The 15,536-nt window shown below is 36.9% G+C and overlaps 1 protein-coding gene and 1 pseudogene across 1 annotated transcript in view; one reads left to right on the top strand and one right to left on the bottom strand.

Annotated features, from left to right (window-relative positions):
* Nucleotides 1-15,536, bottom strand: part of Plxdc2 (plexin domain containing 2) — a 384,159-nt gene that overhangs the window by 241,420 nt on the left and 127,203 nt on the right. The gene's annotated exons all lie outside the window — the stretch shown is intronic.
* On the top strand, nucleotides 861-1,415 carry LOC101983061 (annotated as a pseudogene).

Here is a 15,536-nt window from a genome sequence, read left to right as displayed (position 1 = left end):
ACACACACACACACACACACACACACACACAATTTCCCACTATTCCCACTTTGGATACCATGATAGCTAACTATGAATAGTACCAACAATCAATATACAGAAATTTCTATTTATCCTGAATGCCAGTCCCACTTCAAAGGGACACTCCTGCCTCTCTGTCAGAATAAATGAGTACAAATTAAAGTATTTTATTTTTGAGAAATAATATTCTTTCACATCACCCCTGAGGAAAGGAAAAATGCATGGAGACAAACTTTGAAGTGCCTTGCTTATAGAGGATGGCACATGAATAAAGAGTAGAAAGCAGACCACTGTGTTCTTAGATTAATTTACATAATGTCTCACATCTCAAAACACGCAGCTCCAGTGAAATGTTTTGACGTGCCTTTTGTTGGGAATTACTTGGTTAGGTATTACTGGTCTGACTAACAGGCAGGTGGATTATATAATTTTTTTAGGTCATAAACATCTTTCAATGTTATTTGGAATGCTTAGACAATACTTTCTTCTTTTCTTACTTATGGATCAAATACTTCATGAAGTTCAATTAAAATTAAATCAAAATTTTCTTTCCGTTTGTATAAACCTTAAATTTGTTAACCTTTTATTGTGCTTTTTTTTAGATATATGTGTGGAAAACTGAGCTAGTTTTCTATTTATATGTAAATTTCAGCTTCTAAATTTGGATTCAAGTCTACTCTGAGAATGTTAAGCCTCACTCCATCACATTCAAATTTATGGTATATGCATCATGAAAGACCTCTCACCAGTATCAGGTTCCTGTGCCAATATCAAAGGCTTGAAATACTTCAAAGTACTGTGCAAAATGTGTATCAAATTTCCCACTGAGAGCCTCCATCCCGGACCCTGCAGCCGCCGCGATGTTGATGCCCAAGAAGAACCGGATTGCCATCTATGAGCTTCTTTTTAAGGAAGGAGTGATGGTTGCCAAGAAGGAAGTCCATATGCCCAAACACCCCGAGCTGGCAGACAGAACGTGCCCAACCTTCATGTCATGAAGGCCATGCAGTCTCTGAAGTCTCGAGGCTACGTGAAGGAGCAGTTTGCCTGGAGACACTTCTATTGGTACCTTACGAATGAGGGCATCCAGTATCTCCGCGATTATCTCCACCTACCTCCGGAGATAGTGCCTGCCACCCTGCGCCGCAGCCGTCCCGAAACTGGCAGGCCTTGGCCCAAAGGGCCAGAGGGTGAGCGCCCGGCAAGATTCACAAGAGGGGAGGCGGACAGAGACACCTACAGAAGGAGTGCTGTGCCCCCTGGTGCTGACAAGAAAGCCTAGGCCAGGGCTGCTGGCTCAGCCACCAAGTTCCAGTTTAGAGGAGGCTTTGGTCGTGGACGTGGTCAGCCACCACAGTGAGCTTGAAGACTGTTGTTTGCAATAAACTTTAAAGAAAAGTAAAAAAAAAAAAAAATTCCCACTGAACTGCACCATGGTTCTCCCTTCAGTCCGCTGGAAAATCATTCATTCATCCACTTATGAACCAAGGTACTTTTCTTGCCTGCTTCACAGACCCTAAGGATATGTATAAGGCCACAGATGCTGCCATCTTACTGCACAGGCAGGAGTGGCCAACCTACTAGAGCTTGAGAAGGGAGAGGGGACAGGAGTCAGGAGGGACCATTATAAGCAAGGAAAGCAAGCTGAAACTGCATCACCAGGGTGTGGTATAACACTGACACCGAGCCGGGTGCTTTTCTCTCTTAGGGAGTTTGAAAGCCATCAAGAAGATTTAGGGAGAAAAAGGCTTGATCCATATGGTTCCTGCTTTAAAAAGATTGCCTTATTAATCACTTCAGAATGGACTGTAAGAATATATGTTTCTAGAACCTTAGACTCAGCTGATAAAAATGAAAATGCAAAATGTTTTCTCTTCTGTACATGCTCAGCAATCACACTAAAGTACCAACAAGTTTACTCAATGAAATGACCAATTCCCATGTGAAAAAAAAAAAAACATGTACACCATTATCTACCATGACAGCAGAAGATACAACTCATATCAAAATGTGGAAGTGAGGGGCAAAGTACTTTAATGTATTACAGACTAATTAATCTGCTTTATAGTTCAAGAGGAATATTATAATAATTATGAGGGAAAGCAAAATAATTCTTCATTAAAACTGAAGACAATAGCTAAAATATCTAGAAAGACATGGTGGTTAAATGATCATTAACGGAAACCATGTCTAAAGTTGACTTCTCTGCCAGAAGTTTGAAGTAATATTCTACTTATCAATGGATTCATTTCTCTAAGTTTATCAAAGCCAAGAGTAAATGAAGGCCATTTCCTGGTCAATAACAAGGCTTCGCAGTTGTAATAGATGTTAAATAAATTTTTATCGAGTGAATAAAGAAACACCATCATTTCAGAAAAAAAAAAACAGGAGATATATGATTGACTTTTATAAGCATGAAAGATAAAATAAAGATTATAAAGCCAAAAAACCAAATATCTACAAATTGAAATTTATTTGTTTTTAATTTTTTCTTCACATAAACAAAAAAGAATGCTTAGATTAGTGCCTCAAATTTTAGGATGTATTAAAATCAGAGCATTTCTTAATATTTTTCAAACTCAGCCCTTCTTAGATTCAGAGGACACTTAGACAGGTGGATCTGTTAGCAATACTTGAGAAACAATGAAGTTCATAAAACACAGAATTATATTTCCTGGCCCTGTAGACAAAGAGAGCTCTTTCCAAACACATGTGAGATACAAGAAAATAGAAAATGGCGTGTGGATATTGAATTTGTTCCTGTTCTCAAAATGGAAAGCACTAATGTAGTCTTAAAAATTATATTAACTCCTTGCTTGCATAAAGCCCTTTGAAAAAGGCTTTATCACATAGTACTGAACTTGTTTATCACAATATCCCTTGAGTTATATAGGGAATTCTTATTGTTCCAATTTTTCAATAACAGAGACCCAACTGCAAGTGGATAAAGTCCTTCTGTGACCCCACCTGGCCCACCCCCAGCCATTGGTACGTTGATCCTTGAGACAAGGACTTCTGATGCCAGGTTCCATTTCAGTGCCCACAGGAAGGCTGAGAGGATATTCAGTTTCATTATCCTTGCATTGTGAAATGGATATTATTTTTTAATACCTCTGTTCTAATCCATGATCATCCTCTGTGCCTTGCAATGTTCACTTAAAGATAGATCCATAGTGGAGATTAGGAATAATTAGAAACTGTATTCTCTTTGTAATGTGAATCAAACTAACATCGGAGGTATACATGGGAAGCTCAAGGAAGGCTTTCCTTGCCTGATTAAAATTGATAACCCATGTGCATACATTGGTTTTTGGTAAATTGCTAGTCCCTTTTACAACAGCAAACTTATTACCTGATAGTTGAATCTTGGCTTCTTTATGGTAAATGTTGGTGTTAATTGGAATGATGGCCTAGGTAGGTAAAGACCTCAGGAAATCTAGGGTACATTTCTCAAATAAGCATCAAATTCACCCATTAAAAGGAACTTGGTTGTTAAAATAGAGCTCTGACTCAGCATGTCCAAGACTGACTTAAAATTTAGTATCTGTCAAACCTTTGGGGAATGCTTCTGGCAATCGAATCAACAGGTCACATTTTGAGCATCTAGACTAGAAAGAGATTAAACCCAAGACTGTTGAAAATAATGAGAATCAAAGAATAATTTTGAAAGGAGTCAGAGGTAGTAGCAAATAAAATTGCATTAATCGTTTACTCTCCTCATGACATTGGGTTTCTTGTATTACCTAAAATAACTGGAGAAAGAACTACCACAACACCTAAAATCTTACCCTCTCAGAGTACACTGGCCGAGTCCAATGGCTAGTTTGTCTACTTGACTCTTACTCTCAAATATCAAATGGACTAGTAGCCTAAATACCAACACAAATAATAGATGTTTAAAAAAAAAAAACTGTGCCTAAGAAAGAAGGAAACCTAGACACCTTAAAAGAGAGAACTTCATTAAGGAATCACCTTCATTAGATTGGTACATGGGTATTCTGTAGGACATTTTCTCAATTGCTAACTGATGGGAGAGAGCCCAGCCCACTATAGATGGTGCCACTCCTGAGTAGGTTATCCTGGGGTTTGTAAGGAACTAGACTGAGCAAGCAACCAGGAGCAAGTCAGTAAGCAGCATTCCTCCATGGCCTCTGCTTCAGTTCCTGCTTCTAGGTTCCTGCCATAACTTCCTTTTATGATGACCAATAAGCTGTAAGATGCAATAAACCCTTTCCTCCCGCGCCCCCCCAAAAAAAACCCAAACCTGTGCCTATTCCTTTAGGCATACTCAGTAGAATCGAAGAACACTACTTTCTTCCAGTTTGTTTTACACAAGATAAATAGTGTGCCTTTCTCTTGCCTTAGCTAGGTTAATCAGAAAAATGAATTCAATTTCAGCCTATTCCCGAGCTGATTGCTATCATATATACTATGATTCCTTATTAATATCAAGTGATTCACTCAAGTCAGAATAACGATTTAGAACTTGCCCTTTTTGATTAAATGTGGGTTTCTTAAGGAGATAAGCTACCTAGGAGAGATTTTTATTATTGTTATAACATTAAAATATTCCTAAGTACAAATCAATATCATAAGACTATGCTAATATTGGAAAATCAATGGTGCCTTAGAAACTTTCTAAAAGTACTGAAGTGGACTTCTTATGCTAATATATTTTTATAAATTTTAGCAGATTTGCTAATTATATAAACAAGTTACTTTGTTGACTAAAAAGGCAACTTTGTAATAGTTAATTCCCAGCCATATGAATGATCACATGTGTTGAATGTAGGCTACATGATTTATTTCCTTGTGTCTTGTATTTACCAAATGTACAAAAATGTCTTTTATAGCAGATAGTGTTATTCTTTTATAATGTGAAAATTTGCCTTCTAGATTTTAATAATAGGTAACTATAATGGTTTGAAAGAATATGGCCCTCACAGAAAGTGGCTTTGTTAGTATAGGTGTAGCCTTGTTGGAGGAAGTGCTTCACTTTGGGGGTGGACTTTGAGGTCTCTTATGTTCAATCTATGCCCAGTATGGTATAGAATTCATGTTATGTTGCCTGAGAATAAAGATGTAGAACTCTCAGCTCCTTCTCTAGCACCATGTCTGTTTGCATGCCTCACACCATGGCAATAATGGACTAAATCTATGAAACTGTAAGCCAGTCTCAATTAAATATTTTCCTTTATAAGAAAGAGCTCCTATATTCATGCCTCTTCACAGCAACAGAAAACTTAAGACAGCAACAAACAAATAAAACACTCCAACCTGTTATTGAACATCAAAACATTAGCTGGTGAGCATGATTTCTATTTCTTAATGACTCAACAAACATATTGCCAATCCTTCTTAAAACTGTAAGAATTACTGTCACTCAAAGCATGTAACTCTACCCAGCAACTGTACTGCTGGTATGATTTTTATTCGGTATTAATTTGAAATAATCATTTGTTTTATTGATTATATTATTTTAAATATTTGTTGTTAGAATTGGTAGATTCCTATTTGGGTTATAAACTAACAAAAAGACCCATGTTTAAATAACTACCACTGAGAAATACAGTAGAAATCCAGTAGTTTTGACTGTCATTCAACAAAACCCACTTCAACCTTCCATGCTCTACAGATAGTCTGTCTAGGATGGGAGAAAAGTTTAATGGGAGGATAGAGGTAAGAAGTGAGTATAATTCCAAGAGTGTTCTTTGGATTTCAGTTCTCTGTTATCCAGGGCTTGAGTAAACTCAATCATGAAATCATGTCCAACTGAACGAAGTTCAAGACTCAACTTTAATTCAAACTTTATAAATTGATATAATAATAAAATAAATTGCAGATAAAGGTATCAATGCTTCTTTATTGCTTTCATAGCCTTGGTTTTTATTTTGTGAAAATGTATGTGAACTGTATTATCTTTTATGTCTTAGATATCAAATCGGAATTGAGAGAAGAAACTCTAATATTGTTCAAAGAGCATTAGCTCTTCAATAAAGCAAAATGAATTTTAATTTAATTTAAAACAAAAACATATAGCACCACTGAAAAATTCACAACTCAAACACAGCAAGAAACAAAGGGCACAGCCTCTGTTCTTAACACTTTCTAATACTTTCTCCAAAATACTCATCACATACCATCATCCCTATGAAATCAGTAAGACTGGTTATAAATTTCTAGACATTTTGTCTTAATGAACTAATTAAAATCGAGTCATGTCAAAATGATAGATGTAACAAATTGTATAAGGTCAAATTAATGAGTTGAATGTTTGATTGTATTTGGAAATGGAAAATCTAAGGAAATGATTAATGTAAAACAATAAAACCATAAGGTTGAGACCAATCCCATTGGATTATTGGTGTTCTTATAAAAAAGAATCATCAGAAAGTTACCCTTCTACACATCTCTGTCCCTTTTTCTCCTCATCTAAATATACTTCAAATAAAGGCCATATAAAGGTAGAACATCAGGAAACAAAGTGGCTACATTTAAGAAATATATCCCTGCAATTAAGTTTATTTGCTGACATATTGTCTGTGGACTTGTAACCTCAGAATTATGGGTAACTAAATGTCTGCTTTGTGAGGCACTGAATTCTATATGTATTGTGAGAGCAAAACAAGCATACTAACACACTAGACAACACTAAAGTAACTGATCCTTTGCTGTGTACTTAACGTTTGATTAATTTTAATGAATAGTATTCAAGAGTTTAAGACTTCCTCTCAGAGACAGTTTCCTATAATCTGTCAGTATGCCAGAGTCTTCAACTAAAATAAACATACTACAAAGACCAATTGATTTAGTGTGAAAGAGATGAAAATAAAATAATCTTGCTATTAAAAATAAGAAGCCATGTCAACAAATTGGCATTTATGTTCTTCTTTTGTATGTCCCATGTGTCAGCAGTTTAACAACATATAATTGAAATAAGTGGCTTGAGGCACTATTAGCATCATCAAAGAAAATTTGAATGGCTCTTGAGATACTTTGATATTACTTCAAATGACACTCAGAATATGATACTTCACAAGAAATAGAAACATGTTTTCTTAAGGAGAGACTTTTTTTCATGATAAACATTCAATTGGAGAATTAAACAACCAAGCGTCAGGATCCTAAATAAGTATGATTATCAAGGTTCAGAAATTTATTTGTGATGAACATTCTGAGTACATTTATTTTAGGAAGTGAGGACAGGGAGATCACACTGCCACAAAGCGAAGAACTTAACAATCGCCTGTTTAAAAACTGGTTATATGGTATCTTCAAATTATACAAGTAGAGGTAATAAATCATGTTTAACCTCAAGGCAGGCTTTTATAACAAAGCATATAAGACTTAGAAACTTCTAAATAATAGAAATTGGTTTCTCACACTTGTGGACGTACACAGGCCTAACTGCCAAGAGATTCTGTGTCTTCAAAAAACTCTTCCTGTTCTTCATAGATAGTGCATCTCACTGCATCCTCATGTGACAGAAGGACAGAGTTATTCCCTCAATATCTTACTCCATCTTTACTCTCATGAGACGTCCACCACAGCTTACTTCTCTTAATATCTTGTGTGTAAATTTCTGCATAGGCATTGAAGAGTGGTGTCCCATCATTCAAACCACAGCAAACTCTAAGCAATTCCATTGATAATTGAAAGAACTTTTTAAAATGCATTGTTGACGGAGGAAGCCTTACCCATGTACACCAGGTTAGACTCTTCTAAAATGATTTATGGAGTCCACGCCTGATGTGGGAGGTCCTTCTGTCTATGTGTTGTTTTTATTGGTTAATGAATTAAGAAGCTGCTTTTAGCCAATGGCTAAGCAGAGAGAGACAGAGACAGAGACAGACAGAGAGAGGGGGGGGGATTGAGGAAAAGCCATGGAGCCTTCAGAGGGGAAGACGTGATCCAGCTGGAACTTTGCTGGTAGTCCACGAGCCTCATGGTAAAATATAAAATAATGGAAATGGGTTAACCAAAGATATAATAGATAGCTAGAAACACGCTTAAGTGATTGGCTAAGCAGTGATTTAAATAGTATAGTTTCTGTGTGATTATTTTGGGTCTGAACAGCTGGGAATAAACAGTTTCTCCCAACACATGCCAAGGACAGAACTAAGAGTAAGAGAGAGCAAATTGCCATCATCCATGGCTACCATATAAGCTTTTGTCTCCAACTTTTTAGTTTCCATGTAAGCATTTTGAAAATGTTATGGGAAAAAAAAAGTTCCCATAGTGAACACAGTTCAAGAAAAGTTTTTTGTTTGTTTGTTTGTTTTTCCAACATGAATGTGTTTTATGTGGAGAAACTGTGTTCTCTGAAAATCCACAGCCTGGAGAGCCTGGTAGTGCTGGTGTTAATTTCTACCCACAAGCATCCAAACATTTATGATGTATACATACATGTAAACAAACAAATGAAGGGAAAGACAGTCTGTGTTACTATGTACATCCCCCTCATTTGCACAAAGGGAAGAGGTAAAAAAATTACCCTTTGAATTTATCTACAACTTAACAATTTCCACAATTAGTGGTCAATCATGTGTCACCGCAATTACTCCTCTCTCCCAATTCTATCCACAGCTTCCTTCACTATTTACCAAATACCAGATCCAATTACAATTTTTTAAAAATTCTTCTGCTGTGTTTTATGTGGAATTGTTATTGATCACTACTTTTAAGTTCTTAAGGAAAGTCCCCTTGTCACATCCCCTTCAGTTCCTGGCCTCCACTTCTTGTGGATGTTTTTCTCACAACATACAGATTTGCTATGACATTACTTCCTGAGACAGTGAGTGTCTTTTTCCTTTGACTCGGAGTCAGGGAAGGTGAAGCCATGGATCTGTGAAACATGGCCTTTCTGTGACTTCATATTTCCGAGTTGATACTACTTTCTGCCAACATTTGAGCCCACAGACTGGCTGACAGCCCTGACCTAGCCACACAAACCACTCGTTGGTTGAGGAAATAACAATTTACATCTCATGGTGCAACAAGGAGCTTGTACTCAGTTGATTTTGTTGGGGGTTGTGGGGCTGCATGTAACATCAGCCATTTACCTACTTCTCTTTGGAAATGAGACGTGCCTTCTGCTTAAAAGAGCACTCAACAGTGTAGGTAATTTGCCTTCTTTTCTGACTTTCCAAAAAATCAGTTCTTGATATTCCCCATCCATTTAACTTTCCTGGACTTAAAGTTTTCAAAAGTCTTATATTAAAACATTGGGCACTTAAAATATAAAATATCCAGACTTTTACTTTTAGCAAGTTCATCAAAGGTAACTGATGGTTCTAGTTTTACACGGGGAGTTTTTTTGAGAAAAAAAAAAAAGCAACATTTTAATTTTAGTTCCCTTTTGCTTTTATAGACTGTTTCTTCCAGTTTGTGCATTTCATTCATTCATTCTCTTGCCGGCTCCTCTGAGTGCGGATGGAGACCAAGTGGGGCTCTCCCAGGGAGCTCAAGCCCCATAATGATAGGCTTTCCACTAGACAGTACTTATTAATGGTTATTCTCTGCCTCTATGGCTGAAGGACTACCATTCCTGAACCACTTCCTCTCTGACTGGTAATTCTTCAGCAAAGGGAAATTCCACTATTCTACTTTATTGTTTTTTTCTTTCCTGGTCTGACAGCTATTTTCCTAAAGGCAAATGTGATCCCTTTGCCTCTGACTCCACTGGATAACCCAAAGGGATTTTGTCAAGTGCTTTGCTTACTAACTGCAGGTGGTAACAGCAATTAGAAATTTCCATTTACAAACAAAGAGGCTGTGAACTTGAAAATAGGGTCTTCTTTTTCTACCAGAAACTACCATGATAAAGAGAACAGTAGCATAATTCTTGTGCTGGCAGTAAGTACAGGAGCAATGACATCGATTCTCTCTAAAGATGTAAATTTTCAGTTCTTAGAGGATGTCAAACAATAGAACATCTCCATCAACTGCAAATATGATTTACACAATGACACCTTAGCATTACTGGTGGAAAAAGTTAAAATTAATATTCAGGCCTATTAACTATTTATGGTTCTAACTAGAATTCTAAATTTTAAATTATGGACTGAAAGAGTCCATGCATTGTTCATCACACAAAGGTAATGAAACTTTGGCATATTAATAGTACCACTTTATACAATTTTAATATTTTTTCTTAGTTTTGGTAAGTCTCTTTATGTAGACAGTGTTTTAAAATCTAATGCTTCATGGATGGTAGAAAAACACCTGGAGGACATTAATTAACTCAGGTTCTTTAATAAATCAGTTAAATGCTACTTCTTTCCTCTTTCCTGCAACATTATATAAACGTTCAGGCCTGTGTGATGTCTCTGTTGCGTTGTAAGAATTTAATCTGCCCTGCATCTCTTCTTTCCATACTCACTTCATTTTTGTTCACATTGCTAGACACTCCTTGGTAATGCTCAGTGGCCTGACCAGAGTCTTACAGGATAACCGTTGAGACTGAATCTGATAATCAAGGCCATTCCAGTTTATCTCAGTGCAGCGTTCAAACCTTGTAGCTAGAAAGAACTGCTTCCCGATACTTCATGCAATTATTAAAGAGTCTTCTCTCAAAGCTTCCTTCACATCACTCCCTATACCTCGTGTGTCTCCCTTTAACTGCTCTGCTTCTTAGGCCCCAGGTCAGGATGCCTGGTTTGATTATACATTCAAAAGAACTTTTCCCTCTGTATCTTGGCAATTAATATGCTGACTTACATCAATGTAATCAGATCTTCCCTGACTTTTTCGATGGGTTGAGTCAATTAGTTATGATCTCAGTATAAGACACATTACTCCATAAAATTTGGATAATGTTTGTCAGGACACGAATAAGTGAGAAAGACATGTGAGAAGCAAAGTTCCAGGATAGCATAGGGTTTCCTAATAAACCCGTGACTGTGGACACTCCCAGTGCATCCCCTTTACCTAAGTACTCATTTATTTTCCTTTATCCTAAACTTTCTACATTGTGAGACTTGACCTCCAGGCCCTATAAAAGCTTCCCAGAAATATTTACCTGCTCTTTTCTGTTTAGGACACTATAGAACTCTCATTCCAGTCCTGCACTTTACTTTTAAACTTCATTATGTTATTTTTTTTTTTATTTTATTGGGTAGTTGTGTGTTTCAAGGCATGTGACTATGAAGGTCAGAAGACAACTTGCAGGAGTTGGTTCTTTCCTTACATCTCGGTAAGACTTTATCCAGACTGAAAGAAAGAACCAGAGGGTCTTCCTGCTGGAGGACAAGACCTTTACCTGTTAAACTATCTACTGGCCTTTTAATTCACTTATTATGTCATTGAGTGCATAACGAATTGCCGGCCAAAGATGAAATACTGACTGACCCAGGGTTGTTACAACTTATCCCTAATCACAAGGACCTGAGATCAGTGACTAGAACCTCATATATACTTAATTGTGAAGCTTAGATTTAGCTAATGATTTTCATCTCTTGGAAATTCACTCCTCATTAATGATTAGAATATGAAAACATCAGCTCATGATTCCTCACATTCTACCACAGTTTAATGAAAAATGGCTAATAGGTGAGTAGTGGAATGTAAGAAAGAATGATGGATTGTTATAATTCAACATTTTTTCATTTAAATAAAATAACCACAAGTTATTATATTATGTACAAACCACACACTTTAAAATAGAATGTAAAATTAATGGGGAAATATCACTACTCTCTTCGAGAAAGAATAAGTCAAAGTAATTTCTTAATCAGCAGAAGGGGGAGGGTATTTACTACAGGTGCTCTACAGTTAGCGATGGCTAAGAGGTCTACCAGATTAGGAGGGAGACAAAGAGTCCCTTACAAATAAAAGGATTAAATTCACATCAAGAAGCTAAAGTTTCCAAGCATGAGAATCTGACTTCAATTGCCAGAAACTACATAAAAAATCCTGGCATGGTGGTCTGCACTTGCAATGCCATCACTGAAGAGATAGAGACAAGAGAAGTCACAGACAGGCACAGTAGCCAAAAGAGCCTAGCCTAATCAGTGAACTGCCAGGGCAGTGAGTCACTCTCTGAGGATGGGTGGTTGGGAAGGGAGCTCAATGGTAGAGGGCTGGCTGTGTACCATGAAGACTACTGTTCAGAACCCATATGCAAGCCAGGATGGCACAAGGCACCTCTAACCCCATCAGGGGAGTTAACAGAGGAAGGAGGATTTCTGGGAATTGATGGAGCTCACTGACTATCCAATTTAGTAAACACACACACACACACACACACACACACACAAGCAAACAACAACAACAACAACAAAAAACAATCAAGTTATCCAGGTCAGCAAGAGACCCTATCTCAGGAGAATGAGAGAGATTTGACAGAGGGTGAGATCTGAATCCTCTTCTGGCTTCTACACACAAGTCCATGGACATGCACACAGCTTTGCACATACATTTATGTAAACACATGCATATGGCTATGCACACATGTATATACTGACAAGCACATGTATGCATGTGCACACACACACATAAGCCAGCACAGATGGCACCTAAGTAATAAAACCTAAGGTTCTCTTTTGACCTCTACACACATGTGAACACATATGCATCTGAACATACACACAATCACATATACACTCAAAAACTCAAAATAATTTGATACTACAGCTAAAAATCACACAAAGATATCCATTGGCTATTGCTTGCTTTTCTTTATCTCATGTTAACTGACCTGGAAATGTTACTGTCATCTGTCAACATACTCAATGTTCCTAAACTTTAGGCAGAACCTGGCTAATCATTATTATTTTGATTAGACAGCTGATAAATAAAATTTATGAGGACTACCATGACGAGAAAGTCACTCTCAATACATTAGCCATTTCTTACCCAAGAAAGCTAAAGGACACAAGACAAAGGCTTGACAAACCTGGAATGAAAATGCTTTTGGCATTTTAGATGACATATTAATGCCTAGTAGTAAACAGTGGAGCATGAGTAGTTTATCCTGAACTGGAGGCGATGGTGGGAGGCAGAGGCCATCTAATGTACAACAATAGGAACAAAATATAAATGCTACCAACTCCACTTACTGCTTCTTTGTTTAGATGACAGCTTTAGCCTCTTTCTGCAAAAAACTTGCACACTGGAATCTTCTATGTTACCGTGCAGAAAACAGGGAAAGTGTAGGTAAATAAACCTGTGAATTACATTCAGTCTATTGTTCTTTGACTTTGTATTTTATGAATTTTTTAAAAAAAAAAGGTATTTCAAGCCAATTGCTATTTTCTTTTATATTTGTATCCTGCTCTATGGCCAGTCTTAACTGTTATAAATTCAATAATTTGCTGTGGGACAATGGTCTTGTACCCTGTAAAGATTTGTTACTTGTATTTTAATAAAAATGCTGATTGACCAGTAGCTAGGCAGGAAGTAGAGGCTAGGTGATGAGAACAGGAGAATTGTGGGAAGAGAAAAGACTCAACCTGAAGTAGTAACCCAGACACAGAAGAAGCAAGATGAGACTGCCTCGCTGATAAAAGGTACCAAGCCACGTGGCTCACACAAACAAGCATTGTGGGTTAATTATAGGTTAATGTAGGATGTAAAAGGTAAGAGGCCTGAGCTAATAAGCCAACCAGTTTATGACTAATGTAGACCTCTGTGTGTTTCTTTGTGACAGAAAGGCTGCGAGACTGGGCAGGACAGAAACCTCTGTGAACTGTAACTTACTGTGTCAAGAAAGCAAATGCTCTTCTGACAAATTACCTGGAGTAAATTCAGAGGGAAAAACATCTTACTATATGAGCTGTCATAGTCACCAATGGTGTAGAAGAATCCCCAACAATTTCTCCAGGGTGTGTTGGAAGACTCTAACCTATTCATTTTTTCCCTCCGAACTAGTAGCACAGATATCCCACTAAATTCTCACCCTCTGGCACATGTTCTAAGGAAGCTTTAAAACAAAAGACTTAAGATTTGGAAAGTACGACTTTTGAACAATGTCAGCAATACACATTTATCCATCAGCTCTCTAATGAATCTAAAGTTGACTTCCATGTCCATTACGGAGTAAGAGGACAGTGTTGCACTAAAATGTCAGGACGGCTAGTAACATACTTTGAAAATGAACATTTTCAATTTAAACCACAGTTTGGTTTTTGTGGGATTCAAATTCCGATGAGCAGAAACCAAAACATAAGTATTTGATTTCTTCTTAAGGGTTGGTTATGTATGAACGGAAAAAATCAGAGGAAACACTGGAACAAATATTGACAAATAAATATATATTTTTTCAATCATGTTCTAATGCTTTTGTTGTCATACTGCCTCTTAGATTAACAAAACAGAAGAGAACCAAAAGGTTGTCAAAGATGACCAGCTATGCATACATTGAATACTGTGATCTTAATTGAATAAAGCTGTGAGGTCCTTGGGAAATTAAAAATGTCATCGGCAATAAGGCTAATTTGTGTCTGACCAGGACTTTTACAGTAACTGATTACTTACAGATGCCAAGGCCTCCAGGGAACTTTTGCCAGCTGTTGCCAATTTGTAGATTGGCAGTCTCATCCTGAGTATGCTCGCTTGATTGAGTCTGGATTCTCCTGTCCATTGCATAATGCAAGTATTTAATCAATAGGTTTATAGGACACAATGTCTATCACTGAAAGATGTTGTCATGTAATCTTTTCTACATATAATGCCAAAATACAAAATACAGGAAAGAAAATGACTCACTCAAAGGACTAGCATCCTGTAAATGCTGACAGTCCTTTGTAGTTTATTGAGTAAGACCTAAGTGACACTTGCTCTACCCAGAAAGACACTTAACTCTAAAAACAATGGATCTGTGATGTCATCATATTTAATCATTTGTTTCAGGATTCCTTCTATCATGAATTGGCTTTACCTTCCATTAGAACAAGAATGATTACAAAGAAGTTCTTCTTTAATCTCCAGCAATGTAACAAATACCTGCCTAAGATTTCTAGAGTCAAAAGCTCTCTTCAACTTGCTAGTTTTTCTATCCATTACAGTTCCAAAAACAAAGCCTAAATTACCATCTATTTGGCAGCTTATCAAATATTCACTATGACTGCGTTCCTCCTCCAGTATTTTCTGGGCTAAATATTCTAAGTTCTTTAAGTATGTAGTAGTTTTTCCTTTTTTTGCATCATTTTAATTGTTATAAACAATTGATTTTAGGGTAGACTGTATCTTCTGAAAACACATTGACAAATAATAGCCATAACTGGAATAGACTCTTGGACTTTGGCAGAAGCTTAACCATCAACATAACATGATACTTTTAAGGTAGGCATGATGGCATATGCACAGGGGAGACAGAGGCACAAATCATTGCAAGTTCTAGGTGAGCCTAGATTATATAGTGAGTTACAGGCCATCCACTGAAATTAGTGAGATCATATATTAAATTGAAAGTTTATCATGTTGGCTTGCAATGCAATATTATGCATTTTTCCAAATGGTGTATTTTTTATTGAAGAAAAATCCATTTAATTTACACACACACACACACACACACA

Source organism: Microtus ochrogaster, chromosome 16, assembly GCF_000317375.1.
Source record: "Microtus ochrogaster isolate Prairie Vole_2 chromosome 16, MicOch1.0, whole genome shotgun sequence".
In the NCBI taxonomy this organism is placed as follows: Eukaryota; Metazoa; Chordata; class Mammalia; order Rodentia; family Cricetidae; genus Microtus; species Microtus ochrogaster.
This window is presented reverse-complemented; position numbering and strand designations above follow the sequence as displayed.